The following is a 25,595-nucleotide window of genomic DNA, read 5'->3' as shown; positions in this document are numbered from 1 at the left end:
AAATGGGACATCTACACGATATAGAAAAAATTCTAGCCGGACCAAGATAACCCTATCAGAAGACATACAAACGACCTTAAGCCGATCACTAAAAACTAAAAACAAACAGTACGAAAAATGAGAATCCAGTGGGGAGACCACTATCCTTATTACAAACACGAAAATTACATAAGAAAAATAGAAAAAACCTTTGGCCACCACATTTAGAAGCCTCCAATGAAGGGCAACCGGCCAATGTGTCGTCAAGAGAGAAAGCCGGCCAAGAGATCTCAGCCACCAAACGACCAACTTGACTGGAAATGAAGCCCATCCGTTCGGCTTTTAAGCTCCATACCGGTTTAGATCTACCCAAACGAAGCCACCACACTGTACACCGCTACTACTAATGAGAAGCTCATGACAAGACGAGACGAGCTGAATGACCAAATTTCATGGCCGAGAGCCCGGAGGCAGCTCCAGAACTCCGGCCGTTGTTCACTCTTTTTTTTCTGGTTCGTGTGGGGGAGAGAGAGAGAAAAAAAAGTTTGGAAAACCCATGTTACCCCTAATTTGGTGAAAAGGTATCTTATCATAGAGATTTTTTTTTACAGGACAAAATTGGAATTTGACGTTTTAACTACCTTTTAAAAAAAAGAAAAAGAAAATGTTGATTTTATATATTATAAACTGCACAATTTGGATGATGGACGTCACTCGTTAAAAGTAGTTATTTTCTGAGTTGGTAGATGGACAACTTCAACGAACTGTTTCGGTTAATTCACCCACATGGTATGACTTTTCAGAGAGGCGTAGTACAAAGGAAATTTTTTTAATTATACTACCACACAATAGTCTTTTATCTTCAAGTATCTATATTATCTAGTATTTTTTTTAATTAACTAAACTTGTAATGGAGTTAATACTAATTTTTCACGTTCAGAGTTGAAAATTTGTGAATTCATATAATAGTATAGTTTATTTTTGATATAGTAGAGATTTTGAATTTGAAGTAAGAGTACTTAAGAAATACAAACTTAAGGTTAATTGAATGTTTTCAAAAGTACCATGTAAATGTAGTAATTAAAATAATTTCATGGGGGCAAGTTAAGGAAAAGAAATGTAAAAACTTTTGAACGAGGAGTAAAATATAAAAGGAGTTAGTGGACTCAGAGAACAGCTGCCTCTTCTCAATCTCACTTACTAATTCCGTTCTTAGTCAGAAACTTGCATTATCAATAAGAACTACAAAATGACTCCTATAAACTATGGTGCAAGTAGAAGGATGTTTTTGTCCATTTTCCAAGGACAAAACTCTCATTTAATTGGGGTTCCATAATTTGGACTTTGGAGTATAAGGACAAATGATATTAAAGGCTTTTGGTACCATAAAGGAGAGAATCTTCAATCCAACCTTATGATGAAGTAGATAAGGCACTACCAAGTCCCAAAAGGAGTTTGTGGTAAATATTTGCTGACAATACCAACACCTAAGGTATAGGGGGTGTGTTCATATGGGCGAGTTTAATAGTCCTCTAAATTTTAGAAAATTTATCGTTAGTTGTACTGAAAAGAAAAAATTATTACACAAAGTAATTGAGTGTTTAGTAAACTGTAATCATATAAGTATTGATTCCAGGAGTATTAGGAATATTATCAAAGTTTTATTAATTGTACTTCAAGGTGATTGCTGCACAATCTAAAAATCAAAGTTGCCTTTAGGTTGCTTATGATTTTAACTGTAAGTTCTTCAAAAAAATTTTAAAAATCATTTTTTATGGTTTTTACCAAACACAAATTTTAACTATGGATAGCTAAAAAATTGATTTTAAGCTCTAAGAATCACTACTAAATATACCCTCGGGTTGTTCTTTTGCAACAAAACTCAGAAAAAGTTTAAACTCAAGTTACAACTTTATTTAAGTTCACGTTCTTTTAAGTTTCAACTTTATTCAATTTTACTCAACTTTATTCAAGTTACAATTTTAACTCAAGTTATAATTTAAATTTAACTCAAAAATTACACTTAAATTACACTCTAAAAAAACAACCCATATGTGGTGTTGTGCTTAAGATAAACGTTTGGTGTGGAGTGGACAGAAAGGGTCACCAACACAAACGCAACACAAATGGGGAGGGGATATAATATGCCAGAGAGGCGTAAGAGCCAAGGCGAAGTTGGAGAAAAAAGCCACTGGCGGCAGATTGGCTAACCTTTATGACAAATGTCAAAAATATCATATTCTTTCCAGTTTGGACCTTCAAAGCAAGGATCCCCATTATCTCTTTGTTTAATCTCTCTCTTTTATCTCCCTCTCTTTCGGCTTTGCATTCCTTTTAAGGAGCCCTCAACTTGGGATATCCCTTCTCATAGAACATTTTTTTTTTTAACATTAAATCGGCTCAAAATCTCATCAAAATATAAATATAAATTACATGCAATAAAACTTGTTATAAATCTAACTATTCAAAACAGAATCCTACATGTTAGGAAAAGAAAAACTATGTAGAAAAATTCTCGTTCTTTTATTTATTTAATATATTTTTTATTCATATCTTTTTAATCAAATAACTATATAAGTCGAAATGATATTAATCAAGAATCAAGTAAATTTAGTAAAAATGGCATAAATAGGATTTGCATGGCACACATGTAAATATTATATTTTATATATTAGACGTATCTCCTTGAAATGTCGTAAACATCAAATATCGGTAATTGAATAAATGTTGAGTAATTATGGAGTATCCTTTAAGACAATACTAATAATTTGGCCAAGCTATTTGACCTTTCTGAGATAATTATAGTTTTTTCTTATGGTTTTTGAGCAAGCACGTTCACATTAATATGTCTTTCTGTGATTATAACATAATGGGTTAGTATATAAGATTTATTTATCTTCTTTTCCAAATTTCTTATATTAGGTGGCGTGATTGAGTCAAGATGTACTTTAATTATTCTACAAAATGACACAATAAATCCCTTGTTAATGGGTCTCATGTCCAACTTTATTTTCCTATACTTCCTCTCCCTTTCCAAGCTGTGGAGGAGTGGTGTGGGGGACCATTTCACAATTTGACAATATCAAAATAATAATAATAATAATAATAATAACAATACTACTAATAATAATATGTTGTGGGGTAACTTTATGAGGATTGAGAACAATTTAAACATTTGGATATGAATGGTCTAGATCATAGGATCCAAATCCATTAGCGGGCCCCAGGAATCTTTCTCACCTATGGCCATGGTGGGTGATCAGCATGCAGTTTTCCTAATTTTTTAATGATGATTTTTTAGCTACAAAGACAGGAACTTTTACCTAATGCCAGGGTCAGTTTTTTTTTTTTTTTTTTTTTAAAGAAAAAAAAAAGGGTATGACGTGTCATGCCCACTTCAGATTTTCAAGTGGATGCAATGCAGCTGTAAATATTTTGATCCCGTTTGGTCCACACTGTCCCAAAAAAATTTTAAAAAAAAATTCTCGCTAGCAGTTCGTTCACAAAAAAATTTTAATATGAATCAAAAGGGGGCCTTCGTCTGGGAAAAATCTCAAAAAATAATGTCTATTATAATGAATCTTTTGTTGGGTGGCAGTTAAACCAATACTAAGGAGTTGTTTGGTTGGGGGATTCATTCCCTAATTCGAATCATAGTTCGTAGTTCGTTACAGTATTTTCTCTCATAAAAAATACACATAAATTGAAAATAGTTATAATATCATGATTCTAATCCATGAACTAAACGTCTCTTAACTGTTTCTTTTGGATTCCCAGCCGTGGGTGAAGTCTCTTTGATTGAGAAATTAATAATCGAGAAGATGGCCGTTCTTCTAAAGTATTACACTTATACGTAGATTGCAAGATGCAAGTAACTGTAAGAAATATACATGCTCCGTTCATTTCGCTGATTCGAGTTTAGAATTCGAGTTTTGCTACAGTAAAAAGCTCTCAGAAACAGTCACATCAAACTTTTTGACTACACTAAAAAACTTTCACACAACATCACTTCTCAACTCGAATTAGCGAACCGAACGGGCCCATTAATGTGATATTGATTTTATGTAATAATAACTGTGATAATATGTGGCAATAAATAAAACTATTCGTCATTATAGTTATAAAATAAAATTAATATTATATAAAACAAATGTCATGTAACATCTTGTTATATGCAGAGTTACTCCTCCACAAAACACAAAGACAAACCCTAAAGATTTTTGTCCCTAATGTCTTGGGGCCACAGATAGAGGATACTATGTTAGTTGCCTGCCCCTTTTAGTATGCCCCGCCCCTAAAAGAAAACACATTTTTTTTTGGAAAACCCTTAAAGAAAAAAAGCAATTATTGGCAAAAATTCCGTTCTACCTCTTTTCTTAAATTAAACAAAAAAAAAAAAAAAAACATTGTGCCGTAATTGTGTTCTTTTTTTTTTCTTTGTTTTTTCTTCAATGTAATTATTTCACTCGTGAGCAAGACAATGATGTGTACGCTTTGTTGCCCAACTGTTACTTGCTTGCAGGTAGTTCTATTATGATTTTTTTTTTTTTTTTTTTTGCTAATATGATGAGCAACTGGGAAAGTAGTTCTTTTATTTGGGTGACTGTGGTATAGCCTATATTATCAAAACTTCAAGAAACTTTAGCTATTATTCTCAGATTGTTTGCTTACGTTTTAAAAGGAATAGTTTTACAGTATTCACACTAGTAAAAACAAATGGTAAGATATCATACTGCAGGCTAAAAAAATGTCTTGTTATGCAATTTAAATCAGTTGACACTAAATTCATATTAGAACAAATATGCGTATTTATATGTGGACGAGTTCTTAATAGTTGCGTATTTATATGTTGACGAGTTCTCAATGGTTATGTTTCCATCAGTAATTATTATCAAATATAAAAATTTAATAACATGGTTTAATAAAAACTCTATGTCAGTAATTGTCACAAATATATATATATATATAATAATATCTAGACATATAAAATTATTAGATAGAATAGTGATGAGAATTTCACGGTTTAAATTTACACTTTAATAATAGAGTAAGAGCTCATTTTCGATTTATGTGTATTTTTTGTGAGAAAAAATACTGTAGCGAACTATGAACCATGATTCGAATCAGAGAACATTCCTCCAACCAAACAGGCTCTAAATGTTTAAAGCATACGCTGAATTCTTCCGAGTGAAAAATCTAAATAAATATATAATTATTTAGGACCTAAGTTCTAAAGCTAAAATTCCAGCCAAAAAAAAAGGTCTAAAGCGAAGAAATTCCTTTTCACTTAGAAAGTGCAAGACCCGTCTAGTATAGCTGCTAGGGCATGAGTTGGCCAAGGTCAACTTTTTTTCTTTTTTTTTTTTTGTAATGACCCTAGTAGTCACCTATGTAATGTGACTAGACAATATTTAGTGTCACAAAGTCATAAATCCATGAGTAACATGCAAATATAATGTAATAATAATGTGAATGTTGTCACATTAATACACGGAAAGCAATGCATTACACAAAGTTTCAAAGCAGTAAAGCAAGAGATTCTCAGGAGAGTATGAAAGGAAAAAAAAAAAAAAAAAGTTTGTTTTTTGCACTAAATAGTTAAGTGTTTCAAAAATCACTCACTGCCGACAACAATGGCCACTATTAGCTAGCTGCCTATTTCCATTATTTTGGAGCTTAAAAGGAGTCATATATATCTTACCCAAATGATTCCATTCTTACTTGCAATAATTTCTTTTCCTTTTATTTTCTTTCTTTTACGTATTAGTATGAAATATTTTTTTAGCATCATGATTATAGAATCTAAACCGTCCATGAGAGTGTAAGGTGAAAGTTGTTTTTTTTTTTGCTAATTTGTCTTAAATATGATTCAGCTAAGAAGTTGTCATATAAAACTGTATTTATCTTTTTTTAATGTGAGAATTACATAATAATGCTCTAAAAGAGGCTGCCATACGAGCACATTTATGGATGAACCACGCAGAAAAGAAAGATGCTATCATTTTGGAGCCCTAAGTCTATTGAAGTGGTATATTGCGTGAATAATGGTTAAAAAAAATAAAAAAAAAAAAAAAAAAAAAAAGAACTTCGCAAAGGTCAGGTTTTTTTTTTTTTTTTTTTTTTTTTCTTCTCCCTTTAAGACATGCACGGTTCAATACTTGGTAGGCCCAATCAAACTCCTCGGCCGATGGGCTTGTGCGGTGTCAGACATACAAGGTGCATGACTGAAACTGGACCCGTCATTTAATTAGAATGAGAAAATTGAAATTATCGTGCATCAATCTAATTTTTACTATTTATTTTCTTGAGTAATACTCTTTTAATTAATATAATTATTTAATTATAAAAATATTAATTATGAATAAGAGATAAAAATTTAAATTCATGTACTCTAAAATGTATTTATTTCTTCTTTTTAATTAAAATTGAACCGTATATTTTAAATGTGTCCTGAAATTTTATTTTATAAACAATAAAAAAGAGCGGGATCCCGCTAATTATTACTATTATTTTTTATTTAGAGAAAGAAAAAAAAGTTAAGAGGTTGTTTAGTTGGGGGATTTGTATCTCGATTTGAATCATGATTCATTGTTCGTTACAGTGTTTTCTCTCACAAAAAATACACGTAAATCGAAAATAATTTTAATCTCATGATTTTAATCCATGAACCAAACGTCTCTTAACTGTCACATTTGGGATCCACCGTGAAACTTGTGCACCTCAAAGACATATTAACGGCTCTATCCAACATTTGTGGGTCCACATTTTACATGATTTTAAGCAAGATAAATCGAGCTCGTTCGTATTTAAGTATACAATCACAAAATTTTCCATATACTCATTTGTAAACAAATAATTGCGTTTTGGTTTTCCCAGTTTGGCCCATCAAAATCTCTCCTGAATCTGGTCACGTTGATTATATCCACCTAATCCCATCACAATCTAACAAATACCCTTAAAAAATGGGCAAACAACAAGAAAAATAAACAAATATCACTTTACCGCTCGAATCCTTTGCGATGTTATTGTCTGAAAGCCATTGAAAAAGAAAAAAAAAAAAAAAAAACCCTCGTTTGACATCATAATCGTGCAATTGTAGTCATGACTCATGAGTCATATGACAGAGAGATCCATCTCATACGTATGTGAAAAAATGAAAATGTTTTTGTCATTTTGTTAAACCTTTTTTAAATATTATTTTCTTGGGGGCTGAAATGTCATTATGTTAAACTTTCTTTCTTTTTTTTTTTTTTTTTTTTTTTTTTTTTTTTTTTTTTTTTTGCTTGCTTGAAAATGTATAACTTTGCTTGAAGTTGAACAAAACCAAGCTCTTCTATGGAGCCTGTCAATTCATTGTGGTCACGTGGGGGAGTTAGACAACTGGCTGATTGTAACTTGTACATTCATCTCTAGCAGTGCCTTTCAGATGATAAAATTGACATGAACTATAATGGATCTGGGCAAACAAGTAACATGGGAGAACCATTTGGTCCCCATAGAAGAAGAAAGTTAAAAAAGAAAAAAAAAAAAAAAAAAAAAAAAATTTTCCAATTTAGTTAAAAAAAAAAAAAAAAAAAAAAAAAAAAAAGAAGGTGATAAAATGAAAAATAAAATTGTCCAATTTAGCTGAAGATCACAACATTTATCTTGGCTAAAATGGGAGAGGTAGCCCAAAAAGATGATCTCCAAGTTCGAGTCTTGAGTCTGTTTGGTTCATGGATTAGAACTATGTGATTAGAACTATTTTCGATTTACGTGTATTTTTTGTGAGAGAAAATACTGTAGTGAACCACGAACGAATCCCTCTACCAAAGTCCAAGTCCTTAATCTGACCCAAATGGAAAGCCCAACTAGGTTAGTCAAGAGTAAAGCGACAAAAGTCTGATAGTCTATTAGATTTGCGGTAGTAAGCTATCAGATTATATTGCCTTCTTTCAACACGGCTGAAAGGCCACAAGAGAAATCTTGTAGATTACTTGCAATAATCTACCACATTAATTTTCTGAGCGTTTCCCACGCCGGTTGGATGGAGTAATCTAGTAGATTACTATAGGTAGAAAGATCTCATCCCGCGGCCACGTGCAACTATATCTTGCCACAAGAAGAACATGTCTTGTTACTCAGTCGATGAGCGGAAGAAGGCATGTTGCTAGTCTCCTTCTTTGGCGAAGAGATGACAAACGGCAACAATGGATTGGACGGTGAACAAAGGGAGAGAAGAGAATTAGAAAAATGATAAAAGATTGGGGGATAGGGCAACAAACAAGATAAGGAGAAAATAGATGGGTGCTTAAAATGAGAAAATTAGTCAAGGAAAAGAAACAAAGCACACAATTTTAAAGAAAAGGATACAACGATACCTAATTATTCAAAATGACATAAATAATATACTCTGCAAAAAGCCTCTCTCTCTCTCTCTACACATAGTCCAATCTGAATGGGCAGCAATCTCAAGGGAGAAAGAGAAAAATAAGCCAAGACTTGAGACGAATTAAAATTAATAGGCCAATAGTTTACATAAGTTAATAAATAAGTCAAATTACTGTTTTCGTCCATAATTTATCTGGTTATAAACTATAACTTGACAAGTTATTGTCCATAATTATCCATAACTTGTCTGGCTATGAACCATAACTTGACAAGTTTGTCCATAACTTATCTGGTTATGAACTATAACTTGACAAATTATGACTTATTAATTTCTATAACTAAAAATTGACCTATATACTTTTCAAATTGCCATATTTTCTACTATTTCCCCGATCTCAATGACTACTACAAGAGACATTATTGAATTTTTCAAGGCCCAAATTTGAAATGCAACACTTGTCGGCCCAAATTCACTTTTCTGGTCAGCCTAGCTCATAAGAACTAATAATTTAGATTTTAGATTGGCCGGTACATTTATGACTTGGTCGTTTCGCTCTCTTGAGTTAAAAACTTAGTTGAGAATTAAATTAATGCACGAGAAAACACTATAATAAAAAAATTAAACTTAAAACTTTTGTTAAAATATTGTTATATGATTTTTTATGTGTAAATTAAGCTTACATTTATCACAAAAAAATTTATCCAATGACTATTACTCTAAAAGTGATATTTCTCTAATTCACCCCAATTTTTGTGTGAACTCATATTTTCAGAGTAATCTTGACAATACTTTTTTAAAGTGCATGAGTCAAGATTTTTACTTTTCACTCTTGATTCATAACATTTTTAGTCAAATAATTACACTAATAAAAAGATATTTATCAAGAGTAAGGCCTAAAGATTCATACTCATGTATTTTTTTTCGTAAATTCTCCTTTTTTTTTTTTTTTTTTTTTTTCATATTTTCAAGTTCCAACTATCAGGTTGGAAAATGCTTTCCTTGATTCCTATCCTAACAACCCACAAGGCAACCTATCTTTGCTGCCCAAAAGGCCCATTATCGCCATACCTTAGTATTCACGACAAAAAACAAAAAAAAAACAAAAAAAAATCGTCTAGTTAGGAACAAAAGTTCAATATGAAATTAGACAAAACTTTATAAATTCCTCTTAACTATATCATTTGTGTCAACATACCCCCCTGATCTTTAAAATAAATACGTTATGCCCCTTGATCTATAACACTTCTCTAATGTTATCCTCTCAACTTTAAAACGTGTTTTTTTTTTCCTAGACGTAACATTTAGGGGTTAATGAATGTCCTGCACCTTAAATAAATTAATTAGATGCTAAATCTTATATATATTTTTTCTCTTTAAAGTAGTTGCTCAAAAGCAAGAAAACAAAGGGGAACAAAGCGAAGAACAAACCAAATGGAATTAAGTTAGTTAAGGGTTAAAGAAATTGATAAATTGGCCTCATCACATGTGTCGCAGTACGCATCTATTTATTTGTTTCATAACCGTTTTGGCGGATCGAACTAAACCCGCTATGTACCACACCACTGGGCGACTCACCTGCACGTGCTAGTATACTTAAAGTAGTACGTTTTAGAGTTTGAGTGGTCAATTTGAAGACATTAAATATTATGACGCATAACAGATACGTTTTAAAATTTAATGGACATATTGACACAGACTCGTTCAGTTCTCTAATTTGAGTTGATATGTGATGTTGTGTAAGAATTTTTTACTGTAGTTTAAAAGTTAAATGTGACTGTTTCTGATAGAACTTTTTACTGTAATAAAATTCGAATCGACGAAATGAACGGGGGCCTATCATGGAGAATTCATAAGACTTATCCTATGAAATTTAGTCTAAATTCAGTCAAAAATTGAACAACAAAACTAAAACACGTTTGAAAAAAAATAGAAAATACACATACGTAATCCTTTTGATAAAATAAACAATATCATAATGGGAATTTTCTTGGCCAGGTGTCGACCGCCCATTCCATGGTTAAATCCTTCCAACTCAACCTCATTATGGGTGACTTAAGGTGATAAATTATTTGCTTTGATACAATTTTAAGTCTCGTTCATTTTATTGATTTGAGTTTTTAATTTTATTTTTGTTATAGTTAAAAAATTTTATAAAAAATCACATTTAATTTTTTTATTACAGTTAAAAATTCTCACATAAAATCATATCTTAACTTAAATTAAAAAATTAAATCGATAAACTGACAGAGATCTTAATTTTTTATAATTTGTCAGTTATATTTATAAACATTAAAAATTTTAACATCTACAGACATAAAAATGACAATCTTTGACAATGTAATGTAGGTAACCAATTATAGACGTCAATTAGTTGACTAAATTAGGCGGTCATTGATTTGAGTTAGTTGTGTAACCTGATGTGATGTTTAATACAAAAATTATGGGGGCATTTTCATCTATTAGTGACGTCTATTAACTAGTTCATGAACTGAATTTTCGAGCAGTACGGATAACTCTAATTATATTAGTCATTTTATGTGTTTTAGTTAAAATAATTAACGATTTTTTCTTTTAATTTTTCTCTACTCTAACCATTAGTTAAATGATTAACTATTTTAAAAAATATCTTTCATACTAGCTAAATATAATTAACTTGGAGAGACTAATCATTTTGATTTTTTGTATTATTTTATTCTATCAACCAGAATAAATGTAAAGATTTTTTTTAATTTAATAAAATTATTTATATTTTAAATTTAATGAATATTAAAATAATTTATATTTAGTTAAAATTGAGAGTATGATTGAAGTGAATCATTTAAAAGTTACTAATTAAAATAGCTTATAACAATTTTAGTTAAAATTTAACTAAAATTTAGAGAGTTCACTTGTAGATGATCTAATAAATTTAAAATTTACCGGTTAAAAAAAAATTCAAGACACAGACTCGTTCAGTTCTCTAATTTGAGTTGATATGTGATGTTGTGTGAGAATTTTTTACTGTAGTTTAAAAGTTAAATGTGACTGTTTCTGATAAAACTTTTTACTGTAATAAAACTCGAATCGACGAAATGAACGGGGGCCTATCATGGAGAATTCATAAGACTTATCCTATGAAATTTAGTCTAAATTCAGTCAAAAATTGAACAACAAAACTAAAACACGTTTGAAAAAAAATAGAAAATACACATACGTAATCCTTTTGATAAAATAAACAATATCATAATGGGAATTTTCTTGGCCAGGTGTCGACCGCCCATTCCATGGTTAAATCCTTCCAACTCAACCTCATTATGGGTGACTTAAGGTGATAAATTATTTGCTTTGATACAATTTTAAGTCTCATTCATTTTATTGATTTGAGTTTTTAATTTTATTTTTGTTATAGTTAAAAAATTTTATAAAAAATCACATTTAATTTTTTTATTATAGTTAAAAATTCTCACATAAAATTATATCTTAACTTAAATTAAAAAATTAAATCGATAAACTGACAGAGATCTTAATTTTTTATAATTTGGTAGTTATATTTATAAACATTAAAAATTTTAACATCTACAGACATAAAAATGACAATCTTTGACAATGTAATGTATGTAACCAATTATAGACGTCAATTAGTTGACTAAATTAGGCGGTCATTGATTTGAGTTAGTTGTGTAACCTGATGTGATGTTTAATACAAAAATTATGGGGGCATTTTCATCTATTAGTGACGTCTATTAACTAGTTCATGAACTGAATTTTCGAGCAGTACGGATAACTCTAATTATATTAGTCATTTTATGTGTTTTAGTTAAAATAATTAACGATTTTTTCTTTTAATTTTTCTCTACTCTAACCATTAGTTAAATGATTAACTATTTTAAAAAATATCTTTCATACTAGCTAAATATAATTAACTTAGAGAGACTAACCATTTTGATTTTTTGTATTATTTTATTCTATCAACCAGAATAAATGTAAAGATTTTTTTTAATTTAATAAAATTATTTATATTTTAAATTTAATGAATATTAAAATAATTTATATTTAGTTAAAATTAAGAGTATGATTGAAGTGAATCATTTAAAAGTTACTAATTAAAATAACTTTTAACAATTTTAGTTAAAATTTAACTAAAATTTAGAGAGTTCACTTATAGATGATCTAATAAATTTAAAATTTACCGGTTAAAAAAAATTCACTATGATTTGGTAAACAAATTCTTAACTGTAATGTGATATGAAGATTCCATTACTAGAAGGTCTTACCAAGTTATTTAGGCCTCGTTTATTTTGTGAATTTAAATTTTTAATTTGAATTAAGATGTAATTTTTTTTAAAAATTTTTAATTATAATAAAAAAAATTAACTATAAAAATTTAAAATTTAAAATTTAAATCGGTGAAATTAACGAAACTTTTATAAGACGTTTGGTTCATATATTAAAATCATGTGATTAAAAATATTTTTTATTTACATATATTTTTTATAAAAAAAAATACATGATTAAAATCATGATTTGAATTCTTCAACTTAAATCATATGCTAAAAAGATCTAAATCTAAATACGACAAGAAACATTATGTAGGAGTCCAATTAGGCGCCCTACGAGCGCATAGATACGAACCTTTTCCGTCTGTTCTTTTGTTTGTTTGCTCTACCTTTTTTTTTTTTTTTAATTTTAAAGTTATTAAAAAAGAAAAAAAAGAACATAAGCCTCGAGAAAATAAGTCACGTGAAGGCACGTGAGGTGATGTTGATGAGCCCTCGCGTGCCGGCGTGCCCAGCTTTATCCAACACAAAATGTTAAATTAAAAGGAGTGGGACCCACATGAGCAGCTGTCTCTGCAGATTTCTCTGACAAATGTGTCTGAGTGACGTATGTCCCCTCAGACATGTGATTAGCTTCTTTTTATTAATTCTTTTACATTTTTTTAATTTTTTTTTGCAAGTTTTCATGTATTATTTTAATGCTTCTCTGTCCCAATAAAGACGAATAAGCTGACGTGGATACCGGGTTGTGGGGCCCCAAAATAGATCCGTACGTGCAGTGGATCCAAGATGTCGTTTTGACGGTGGGCAGGGTTTGTGCACTACTTTTCCGTTGACATTTATGCCCTTGGAATTTGGCTTTTTAATTTTTATGGGTCTTAACCACACAATCTCTTCTTAACCTGTTTCATTATTTGCATACAATCATACATGCATATTCGCGATCAGTTTGTGTGTTTTTTTCAAAAATGACCAACTACACTAAAAATATATTTTTTAAGCATTTGAGTGCTTTGATGTTTTTGATAAAAATTAAATTAAACTAAAATATGCATAAATAGTTTAGGCCGTTGAACTTAAAATTAAAAGAGTTTTCAATAATTATAAGAATTATAAAATCGTTAATATATAAAAATAAAAATAAGATTCAAATTTATAATATAACTAAAAAGTAACAAATATCTAAAAGATTATTATTTAAAGTTTTAATGTAAGCCAATAAAAATATGATAGGGTGTATTTTATAAGTTTAAAATTTTTATTATGACTAATAAAATTAAAATAAAAAAATAATATTTTATAAATAAAAAAAATTTATATATGTATATCTTTTAGGGGATTATTAGACGGTATAAAAGTCCAAACCACAAACTAAACTGTCTAAAAAAATAGATTAAAAACTAACTAAACCACTTAATAATTCAAAAATAATTAACGATTTGATTCGATTTGATTTAGATTTAGCAGTTTGAGTGGCTTAGCGGATTTTTTGAACACCCCTATTTGCATGTTTCTAAATTTTAAGCTTAGTTTAAATTAAATTATTATTATTAAAGTATGATTATTCTCACTGGTTCCCTTGAGCTTTGTAGTCATTCTTACTTTGCCTCTTAAATTTTAAAAATATTTATTTTGTCCCTTAAATTTTGAATTTGTCTTGTTCATACCTTTTTGTAAGAATTTTTGTTAAAATAAGACAGAAAAATGGAGGGTTAAGTGTGATCATGTGGTTTTTATATGTTTATTTTAAATGAAAATTCAAATAGAAAGGCTAGCCGATTGCGTTATTTTCTTTTTTTTAATATGATTTTAACTAGAATTACAATATAAGGGGTTAAGTATGAACAATTTAAAGTTTAGAAGATAAAGTGAGAATTTTAAAATTCAGGAGGCAAATTAAGAATGATCTTAGAATTCAGAGTGATAATAATCTATTAAATTATTAAAACTTGATATAGGTTTTAGAGGTCATTTAATATAATTTTTTATACTTTACTGTAAATTTTTTATTTTTCTTATTTAGAAAAATAAATAAAATGAAATTTTAAATGTTGCGTCCTTTCAAATTATATTCATATATAGGTTATGTTGTAGTGATATAACCTGTGAAACATTTCATACTTCATGTAAATTAAAACCAAATATAATACGCACTATCTTACATTTTATACTTCATGTAATATAGTGGATGTTTCTAAATATTACCTTTACTTTTAAAAAATACGCAAAATTTACAGAATTTGACCCAGCAAAAACAAATTACGGAATTTGAAACAATTGCGATACTTTAAAAAAGAGTTATATTGGAAGAGGATTTATTTCATACCATGCTCCGAAATTCTCAAAATTGTTTTTTTTTTTTGGCTGAAATTACGTAAACCTTTATATCATCATTATATAAGACTTCCTTTTTGTTTATTTTCTTGGTCGTTTTGTTATTATATATATATATATATAAGAGTAATCGCTGCATAAGCTACAACCATCGGTTTAGTGTAACTTTTACGTAGTAGATGCACATGAAAAGTGCAAAACCCAATATGATCTTACCCTACCCTTAAGGTTACATAACCAAAATTCGGTGCACATATGCAGGCCAAATTGGTGCAAGAAAAGTAATAACGTAAGGTTGTGACTTATGCTTATGAAAAGCAGCATCATGACTATACGAAACTATGCGATTATATATTTAATTACTTTTTTCAAAAAAAAAAAAAAAAACAACAACAACAAAACAACAAAAGAAATCTATTTAGCCAACGAGATCTTATAACATTTTGGGTTTCAAAAGCACTTCAATGCTACCAAATATTGCTAAATATATAAGCAATCAACATTTACAACCATCTCATAACAAGTAGGGTTAAAGCGTGATAATAGGCACAGAAAGAGTTTCACTAGAAAAATTAGATGAAACTTCTATTTAAGAGTATTTCATGCAGTAGGGTTAAAGCGTGATAATAGGCACAGAAAGAGTTTCACTAGAAAAACTAGATGAAACTTCTATATAGGAGTATTTCATGTATAATTTGAACTGTTAAATCACATTAAAATCATATCATATATAAAGAAAAAAAATAAATTTAACATAATTTGATTAAGATCTAACAACGGAGTATCTACAAAGTTGTAATTTTTTTTCATACCCTTCTTACGAATTCATTCTATTTTGTCATAAGTGTAAATTCTAAACCTAAGAAATGTTTTGTCAAACGATAGTCGATAAGGTTGTGTGCACTTCTCCTCAAAACATGAACAACCTTTTCATGATAAGCTCATTATCCCATCTCTACATAATAACACATGCATACTGCATTAAGTGTTAACATTGAACTACATAGTATACACATACAATACAATGATAACTTCAATACATATAACAAATAAATATCAATTGAATTGGGGATTTTTTTTTTTTTTTTTTTTCGATCAAACTTGAAGTGGGATATAAGTTAACAGAAATTTCATATAATGAATGCGTGGGGTCAATTCAGAGTAGTGGTTGGTTGGTCTTTTGGTCACATCAATTAAAACACAATAAACAAAATGGGAAAAATAGAGAATAGAGAGGAAGGAATTCTCCCCACCCACCAGTAGTTGCGTTGGCTGTGCATTATATTCCAGGTTCCACCACCTCCTGACACTTCCCTCAGATATGCCTCATCCTTTTCCCCCAACTTCTTTCATTGCTTTCCTTGAATTTACCTCATTGTCCTCAATTCACACTCTTTATTACTCACTTCTCCTGCTTTGTTCTTAAAACCTTTTTATAAAGGAATTATGTGGTAATGTATAAAGGACAATAAAAAAAAAAATTATGACACCTTTTCTTTGGTGAATGGTGATATATAATATGGAGACATTTTTTTAGGGCGGCAAAAGAATTTATGCCTAGTACAATTTTGAACTGTCGGATTAATCTACAAAATATAAAAAATAACTTACATAATATAAAAGATAATCGGTAAAATACTAGTGCTAAAAGATAAATTTAAAAACATTGACAAAAATAAAATAGTATTATCTGTTTGATTGATTTTCTGAAGCTCACTATAAATTTTTTTAATTATAGTTAACTATTAGTTGATGTGATGACTTTTTCATTTAATAATTATAATATTATAAATTTTAAATTATTTAGAGAAATTAAAAAATTATTTCCACAACTTATAAAGTTTAATAATTTTAACAAAAATTAAGTAGAAAATTTAAATTTAAATTATGTATTAGAATATAACATAAAAAAATATATTAAATATGTCATTTTATAAGTTTTTATAACAATATAATTTAAAGGTTTAGGACTTAGAGATGTTATGATCTGTTTTGTTTATTTTTCTATATTACTAAGGGCGTTTCTCCCGTAGGATTAAAAAAATAGAACTATCGGTAATTTTATTTTTTTCAGTTATCAGTTCTGTATTAAAAACTATCTGTTATGCATATTTTTTTCAATCTCATTTGATTTTCACTAGATCTAACAGTCAAAATATTAGTCCTACCGATATGACGGCCTACCAGAGACTGTCTCACTAACTAAGAAAGAAAACCGTTTCCAAACGAATTCTTTCGTGAAAAATTTCACATGCTAATAAAATGTGTGCAACATTTAGCACTTTTTGTTTGTTTGTATTTTTAGAGTCTTTCTCTATTTTTTGCTTTAGATATTTTTTCTACTTTTGTCTTTATCTTTTTATATTTTTTTTCTAACAATTTCTATAAGGTTTTTTTTTCTATCTTTTGCTTTAAATCTTCTTCCCATTTTTATCTTTATTTCTTTTATCTTTTTTTTCCTTCTTTTTTTTAAACAATTTGTATAATCGTTATTTTAAGTGAGTTGTATGCGCAGAGCGCGCATTTTTTTAGTAGTATATTACATTAGGAAAAAGAAAACTTTACATGAAAAAGGATAAATTACACGTTTTCTTCTCGAGCTATAGACATTGTCAGAAAATGTCCCTGAACTTTAACTTTAGATTTTTTTTTCTCCCGTACTTCAACAACTCTTACAAATTTTCTCAATCAATAAAAATTTTGGCGGAAAATGTCACGTGAAATCTTAAAACTAATAAAAAAAAACTCTTCATGTTAAGATTTTTAATGGATATAACACGTATCACACAAATAATGAGTGTCGTGGAACCATTTTTAGTACACAATTACTCTATTAGCTCTTACTCGTTTAGTCACACAGAAGTGCAATTACGTAGTAGGAGTTGTCATTCTTTTAAATACACCAACTTTGTCTTAATTTACTTGACTTAAGAAACATTAGAGGTTTATCAATGGCGGCCACAATCAATAACAAAAGTAAGAATTTAACAGAGAAAAATTTGCAAGGGTTGCTGAAGTTCAGGAGAAAAAGTTAAAATTAAAGTTAATAGAGCATTTTGTGATAAGGCATATAATTCGAGAGAAAATGTGTAATTTATCTTAAAAAGAAAGAAATGAGACAATTGCTTATGTCGAGAATACCTCAGTATGGATAAACAATTAAGGATGAAAGTTAACAAAAAATAAAATAAAATAAATAAGAAAATAGCGTGAAAGAACAGATAGAGGTGTCAAACGTCACAACACGTCTGACCCCAGGCCCGTGATGGGCCTGGGCCCTGCCTAGCACGGGCCTGCACAGTGTAGGGCCGTGCTAGGGCCAGGACTGAGAAGAAACTCTCAGGCCCAAAAACTGGGCTTGGGCTGGGTCGCGGGCCTTCACGGGCTAGGGCCAGCTTGGACTGAGAAGTCGCTGCCCAACCCTAGCCCATCAAACGTGCTGGCCTAACACGGCCCGTAACAGTACCGTATCGGGCCGTGCCGAGTCTGACACTGTTACAAGCTGGGCCGAGCCGTCTATGGACGGCCCAGCCCATTTGACACCTCTAGGAATAGACAACGCCAAGGAAAAGGTGAAAAATATGAGTGGATAGTTGCAAGAAAGTACTTGAAAGTAAATAAAAGCTCAATGTAGGGGTATCTTCGTCAACATAAGTGCAACATGATTTGCGTAGAAGTGCACACAGCCCTGAGCTCCGCTTTTTATGCCCTAGTTACCAAACTTACACTCGAAAGTACCATCCACTTAGTTTGGCTTGGCTTACTCTTAATTAAGGGATGTCTTAAAAAAAGTTGTTTTCTCTTTATTTATGGTATATTCATTTACACAACTCAAGTCATGACTTGAGCTGTGTATGTGAAAGAAAAATACTGTAGTAAAGAAATGAATTTGAATTTATGTGAGAGAAAATACTGTAATAATTTGTCTTGAGTTATGACTTGAATCATGAAATGAACAAGGCCTTAGTCTAAAAGCCGCTTTTGAACCTATTTGGATAAACAACCTTAAAGTGCTTTTGGCTTTTTAAGCACTTTTGAAACAAGCTATCTCCTTGGTGTTTATGAAAAAAGTGCTCATGAAAAGCTTTTTTATTTTCATTTTTAACCTTTTATTTATGAACAATAAATTAAATATCTTATTCATATATTTTTATTACATTACTTTTAATAACAATAAGTGCTTTCGACTTTTTTTTATCCAAATAGGTTCAAAAGCTTTTCTTAGATATAAAAGTACTTTGTAAAGCACTATCCAAACACTAATAAAAAGCCTCAACTTATGCTTATCTTTTTCTACTACTTAAAAGTACAAACACAAGCTATCCCAAATGAGCCCTAACTTGCTTTGTACAATGTTAATAAAAAAGAAGAAAAAACAAAATACTAAAGATAAATGATGGCAGGACCTCAAAAAAAATTATATATTTTATTTTTCATGCATCAAAATCTATATAAGAAATTATCTATTATATATATTTTTTATTTTAAAGTAATTTTGATCAGATTTAATAATAAAAAATATACACTATCAGTAGAAGACCCTACCGTAAAAGAATCACAAGAAAATAGAAAGGGCTTTATAATTTTTTTCTCTTTTCTTTTCTGACACTTAGAGCTTCATACAAATAAAAAGATAATATATTATTTATTTCAAAATGCTAATTTGAATACTACTTATTTTGTAAAACACTTCCCTTCTTATTTAGAAAGTTAAAGGATTAAAAATAGTGAGATTATGTTATCCTAAGAATTGCTATTCAAGAGGGGGTGAATTGAGTTTTTAAGGGGCTGTTCGGCAGCCCCATTCTTGAGTTAAAAACTCAAAAAAAGTAATTCAAGTTACAACTTTATTCAAATTCATGTTCTTTTAAGTTTGAACTAGAGTTTGAACTAGAGTTTAGGACTAAAACTCGAGTTCAAGTTTCCCCTTCAACTCGAGTTCAGAAACACGAACTCAAATTAATGAACAGTATTTTTTCTATTCTTAAAAATGCTATAACTTTTTCGTTTTAATTTTGATTGAGATGATTTTTTTTTCTATGCGTTGACAATGAAAAGATAAATAAAATCCCACCCATATACCTTTTAATTTTGATTGAGATGATTTTTTTTCTATGCGTTGACAATGAAAAGATAAATAAAACCCCACCCATATACCTTATTAAAATTTTACATCAGAATTAAGTTTTTATTAAAATACTATCTAAATACAAATTCAAATTTTGACTCACTCAAACACAAACTCAAAAAGATTCTTATCTCAAATCATAACTCAAATGTACACAACCAAACACAAACTCAAGTTACAACTTCAATTTAAGTTATAACTCAAACTCAACTCAAAATCTACACTCAAGTCACCTAACTCAAAAATGACAAAAGAACAGCCCCTGAAACTTTTTGAAAAGCAATCAATAAATATTGAAAAGTTAGCTCTAATCACGAACAAATATGACTAGATGAACAAAACACTAATGAATTAGCAATCAAATAAGAATATGATATTAACAAAATTTCAGTACGTGAGAAATCCTAACTTTACATCTCACATAACTTTCATTCAATTTTAAACATCTAACATAATCACTTTTTATTTCATTCTTATCCTAATTATTAGGATCCATAATTCCTTTAGAACCCTAATAAAATCTCAATTTGACTCCACAAACTCGAATTCTAAAATATGCTTAATTTAGGGCTTCTAAAGTAACACGATCATTAAACCCTTATCGTCATCCCATTCTCAACCCCATTTCAACCTTAGAATCACCTTAAGTAATCTCTTGGCTTATTAACTAAATTCTACGTCTTACCACACATCACATCAATGTGCACATTTTCACTAAACTTACCTTAAAACCCTGTTAGGACTCCACATTTTACTTTTTACTTAGAAATTCATGTAAATCATTAAAGAACAAGTTTTTGTCCACTACCTAACTTACCGGATCCTTCTCTTTAGCAACCTTGAGTCACTTGTCTGTATAATGAACACACTAAACATATGATTTACTTCAATTTATAATGTACACCATTATGATACATGAATGCATATAAAATAACTAAATGTTCATATATCATATGCATGATGCTAAAATGTCATAAAATGTATTGATCAACTAGTATGTGAGAAATTCTGGGTATCACAACAATATACTACACAAATAAAAAAAAGGGAGATAAGTTAGAGAGAGTGCAAACACTATTTATAGTGGTTTGGCTATGAGCCTACATCCACTGTTACTGAGCAAATCGTAACCTTGCTTCTTCCACTATCTTGATCAACTTTCGGTCTGTTCACACCAAGTATAAACTTTGAATTTATTTCCTAAGGTTCACCATACCTATTACAACTACTATGTTTTAACAAAGGATGTTGACCTATCCTATCTCACTAAATTTACAAAAGGGATTGGCAACCTAAAATTTTGATGGAATAATGAAATATGTATAGCTTGATCACTCAAGAAATCTCACTCATCTTTATTTGATTATAAGTAAGGTACTAGGAGATGTTTTTCACACTAAAGTAAGAACAACATTAAGTTTGGCTCAAAGTGTGTATTGAAAGCTCAGTATAAAGAAAATTAATGCAATTTGAGTTCAAAGATGTTTGGATACTAGTTGAAGCTATTAGAAATGTTCAACGAGCATTTTGGACAAGAAAAGACCACTTAAATATCAAAAACTACGAAATAGAACCTTTAAACTCGACTCTAACAGCTAGTTTCGACTAGCCGTTAGGCACATCCAATTAACTAGACCGCCACTGCACAATCATTAAATGCGGCTTTTATAGGAAGGCTTAAAAATTACTTTAAAAGAATTTTTGGACACAAGCCTCCTTTAACCTTATAAAACATCCTATAATTTTTTTTTATAATTTTTAAAATTCATTTAGATCTAAAACTGTCGCTCGAAATAATTTCAGAAATAGTTTTTAGTGCAAAACTTTGAGCTAAAGTAATGAGACCGTTTTGAGATATTTAGGCAATATGCCATAGTTTTTAAGGTTGGATTGACTTTTAGCATGGGCATTAAAACTATTACAAAATATATCACAGTGATATTATTTAAGTTTTGTGTACTGAGCAAAATTATACTTATATTTTTGTGTATTTCATTAAGTAGCTTTAGATTTTGTGAGAGTTTTGTGATTTTTCATGTATATATTTGTGATTTTTTTATGGATTTTATGATTTTTAAGTATTTTTGGTTGTGACATTCTCTCTAATAATTTATGTTTACTGGCATATATCAATCTAAACCTAAAACTTGTGGTATTTTTGTAAAGTGCCCGACAATTTTTGCTAAGTGCCGAAACATAAAAAATACAAGACTAAAATAGTATAAATAAACCTATGTGAGCAAGTCTTGTACATTATTTCTTCAAGCTCTAAAATCCATTTTCAAGCTTTCATTTTCCAATTCAAAGCTTTGAATTTGAGAGTACTTTTTCACCTTTTTTTTTAACAATCTTTCTTGAGTAATCAATAATCTTGAACATTTTAAGCATAAAACAAACTCAAGAAAAATATTAATAAATAATCAATCACTTTATTTGTTATCATCAAAGTCATCATTAATTAATTTAATGAAACCTTGGAGCCAAAAGATTATTCATGAGTTTCTTCACTTTTCAATTTTTTAAGATCAACTGTTTGTATTTTTTTAAGAGAAAATAAGATAAATATCACTTAGAGTGTATGGATATGGATTTTAATCCCTTACAAGGATCACTAAATTTACAAAAGGGATTGGGAACCTAAAATTTTGATGGAATAATGAAATATGTATAGCTTGATCACTCAAGAAATCTCACTCATCTTTATTTGATTATAAGTAAGGTACTAGGAGATGTTTTTCACACTAAAGTAAGAACAACATCAAGTTTGGCTCAAAGTGTGTATTGAAAGCTCAGTATAAAGAAAATTAATGCAATTTAAGTTCAAAGATGTTTGGATACTAGTTGAAGCTATTAGAAATGTTCAACGAGCATTTTGGACAAGAAAAGATCACTTAAATATCAAAAACTACGAAATAGAACCTTTAAACTCGACTCTAACAGCTAGTTTCGACTAGCCGTTAGGCACATCCAATTAACTAGACCGCCACTGCACAATCATTAAATGCGGCTTTTATAGGAAGGCTTAAAAATTACTTTAAAAGAATTTTTGGACACAAGCCTCCTTTTAACCTTATAAAACATCCTATAATTTTTTTTATAATTTTTAAAATTCATTTAGATCTAAAACTGTCGCTCGAAATAATTTCAGAAATAGTTTTTAGTGCAAAACTTTGAGCTAAAGTAATGAGACCGTTTTGAGATATTTAGGCAATATGCCATAGTTTTTAAGGTTGGATTGACTTTTAGCATGGGCATTAAAACTATTACAAAATATATCACAGTGATATTATTTAAGTTTTGTGTACTGAGCAAAATTATACTTATATTTTTGTGTATTTTATTGAGTAGCTTTAGATTTTGTGAGAGTTTTGTGATTTTTCATGTATATATTTGTGATTTTTTTATGGATTTTATGATTTTTAAGTATTTTTAGTTGTGACATTCTCTCTAATAATTTATGTTCACTGGCATATATCAATCTAAACCTAAAACTTGTGGTATTTTTGTAAAGTGCCCGACAATTTTTGCTAAGTGCCGAAACATAAAAAATACAAGACTAAAATAGTATAAATAAACCTATGTGAGCAAGTCTTGTACATTATTTCTTCAAGCTCTAAAATCCATTTTCAAGCTTTCATTTTCCAATTCAAAGCTTTGAATTTGAGAGTACTTTTTCACCTTTTTTTTTAACAATCTTTCTTGAGTAATCAATAATCTTGAACATTTTAAGCATAAAACAAACTCAAGAAAAATATTAATAAATAATCAATCACTTTATTTGTTATCATCAAAGTCATCATTAATTAATTTAATGAAACCTTGGAGCCAAAAGATTATTCATGAGTTTCTTCACTTTTCAATTTTTTAAGATCAATTGTTTGTATTTTTTTAAGAGAAAATAAGATAAATATCACTTAGAGTATATGGATATGGATTTTTATCCCTTACTCTTGACTAATATCCTTTTTAGTTAAATAACTATCTTAGTCAAAAGGGTATTAATCAAAAGTAAATGGTAAAAAGCTAAACTCATGCACTTTAAAAGTAAGTTCAACAATTTTCTCTCCTTTATTTTTAACTCATTGTCCCAATCTATTTACTTGAGCTCATTAGCGCCTCGTTTCGTGCTCGTGTCGGCACATTTAATAATCGTATCTGGTTGTGTTACTGCGCTTATTATGATTTATGATATTTAAGCTACAATTAACTTATATTTGTGCGGTGCCCTTTAATGTGCTTATACTATAATCATGCCTAATAAAAAATTATAAATAAACTGGAGAATAAAATATTGAATAAAGTAAGAATTTTAATTTTATGTGGAAACTTGGAACAAAGCATTTTATAAGAATTTTAATTTTATGTGGAAACTCGAAACAAAGCATTTTATCCTATAACGTTAAAAATCTTACTTAGAAACAATTCAAATAAGATAAAATTTTGTTAAAAGAATAGTTCATCACAAGTTTCATAAGAAAATGATTAGAAAAAACACATAATAGGAAAGCAATAGTGTCGTTCTACTGTATACCGCTTATCGTGTTTATGTCGAATTTAAGACTATATTTGGTTGGAGGTAAGGAATAGATCTGATGTTTGGTTGGTTTGAATACAAAGAATAGCCATTCCAAGTGAAATGACTTTTCTATCACTTGATTGAATTATCATTCCTCCTATGCGTGGGTGAAAAAGTCATTCCATTGTATTTTTAATTTTTTTTTTTCTAAACTTGCCTTTTTATCAATTTTTTTACCCCACCACCCCATCTATCCTCAATCTCAGCCAATGCTAGGTCAGTTGTCTTTCGTTGAACCACGCCAACAAGTTGCCGATTGAGCACTGCCATTTTTTCCATTGTTACTCAAACCAGTCTTTTTCTAGACCCACGATCGCCCACTGTTCAAACTCATGCCGCGCAATGCCAACCTAGCCCAACATCGTCCTCACCCTTAGCGCCGCCCTCACCCCCAAACCCCTCTTCGCTCGCAGCACTATCCTTCCCCCTGAGCCATCCTTGCTCACAGCGCCTTCCTTGCCCCCAAAGCCTTCTAAGGGTAATGTTGTCAAATTAACCAAAAATGATGGTATACCATTTCATAGTATTTTTAAAACTATAACACTATTACAAAATAAATAAATCACTTTTATTTTTACATTCTAATATAATATCATTCTCATTCTGATTCACATTCATATTATTATTACTATTTTCTCACTGCAATCAAACGAACGGTAAGTGCCCTTAACGTGAAGATGAGTTGCTTGTAGTAACAAAGGCTGAGCTGACTTAGGCTTAGTTTGGTAGTGCTGTAGATTTTGAAAAAATTACTTTTAACTGTGCTGTTAGAATAAGCAGCTAAGTGTTTGGTAAACTATAATTATAGTAGATGTGTTGGTTCCGAAATCAATATAATAGCGTTTGGTAAATTATGAGGTTAAATTATTATGGACAGTTAAAAATTAAGACTATATTATATTATACTATAATATAATATATATAATTACAATATAATATATATTTATTATT

The sequence above is a fragment of the Morus notabilis genome, unplaced genomic scaffold (genome assembly GCF_000414095.1).
Source record: "Morus notabilis unplaced genomic scaffold, ASM41409v2 Scaffold705, whole genome shotgun sequence".
Lineage (NCBI taxonomy): Eukaryota > Viridiplantae > Streptophyta > Magnoliopsida > Rosales > Moraceae > Morus > Morus notabilis.
Note: the sequence above shows the minus strand (reverse complement) of the source record.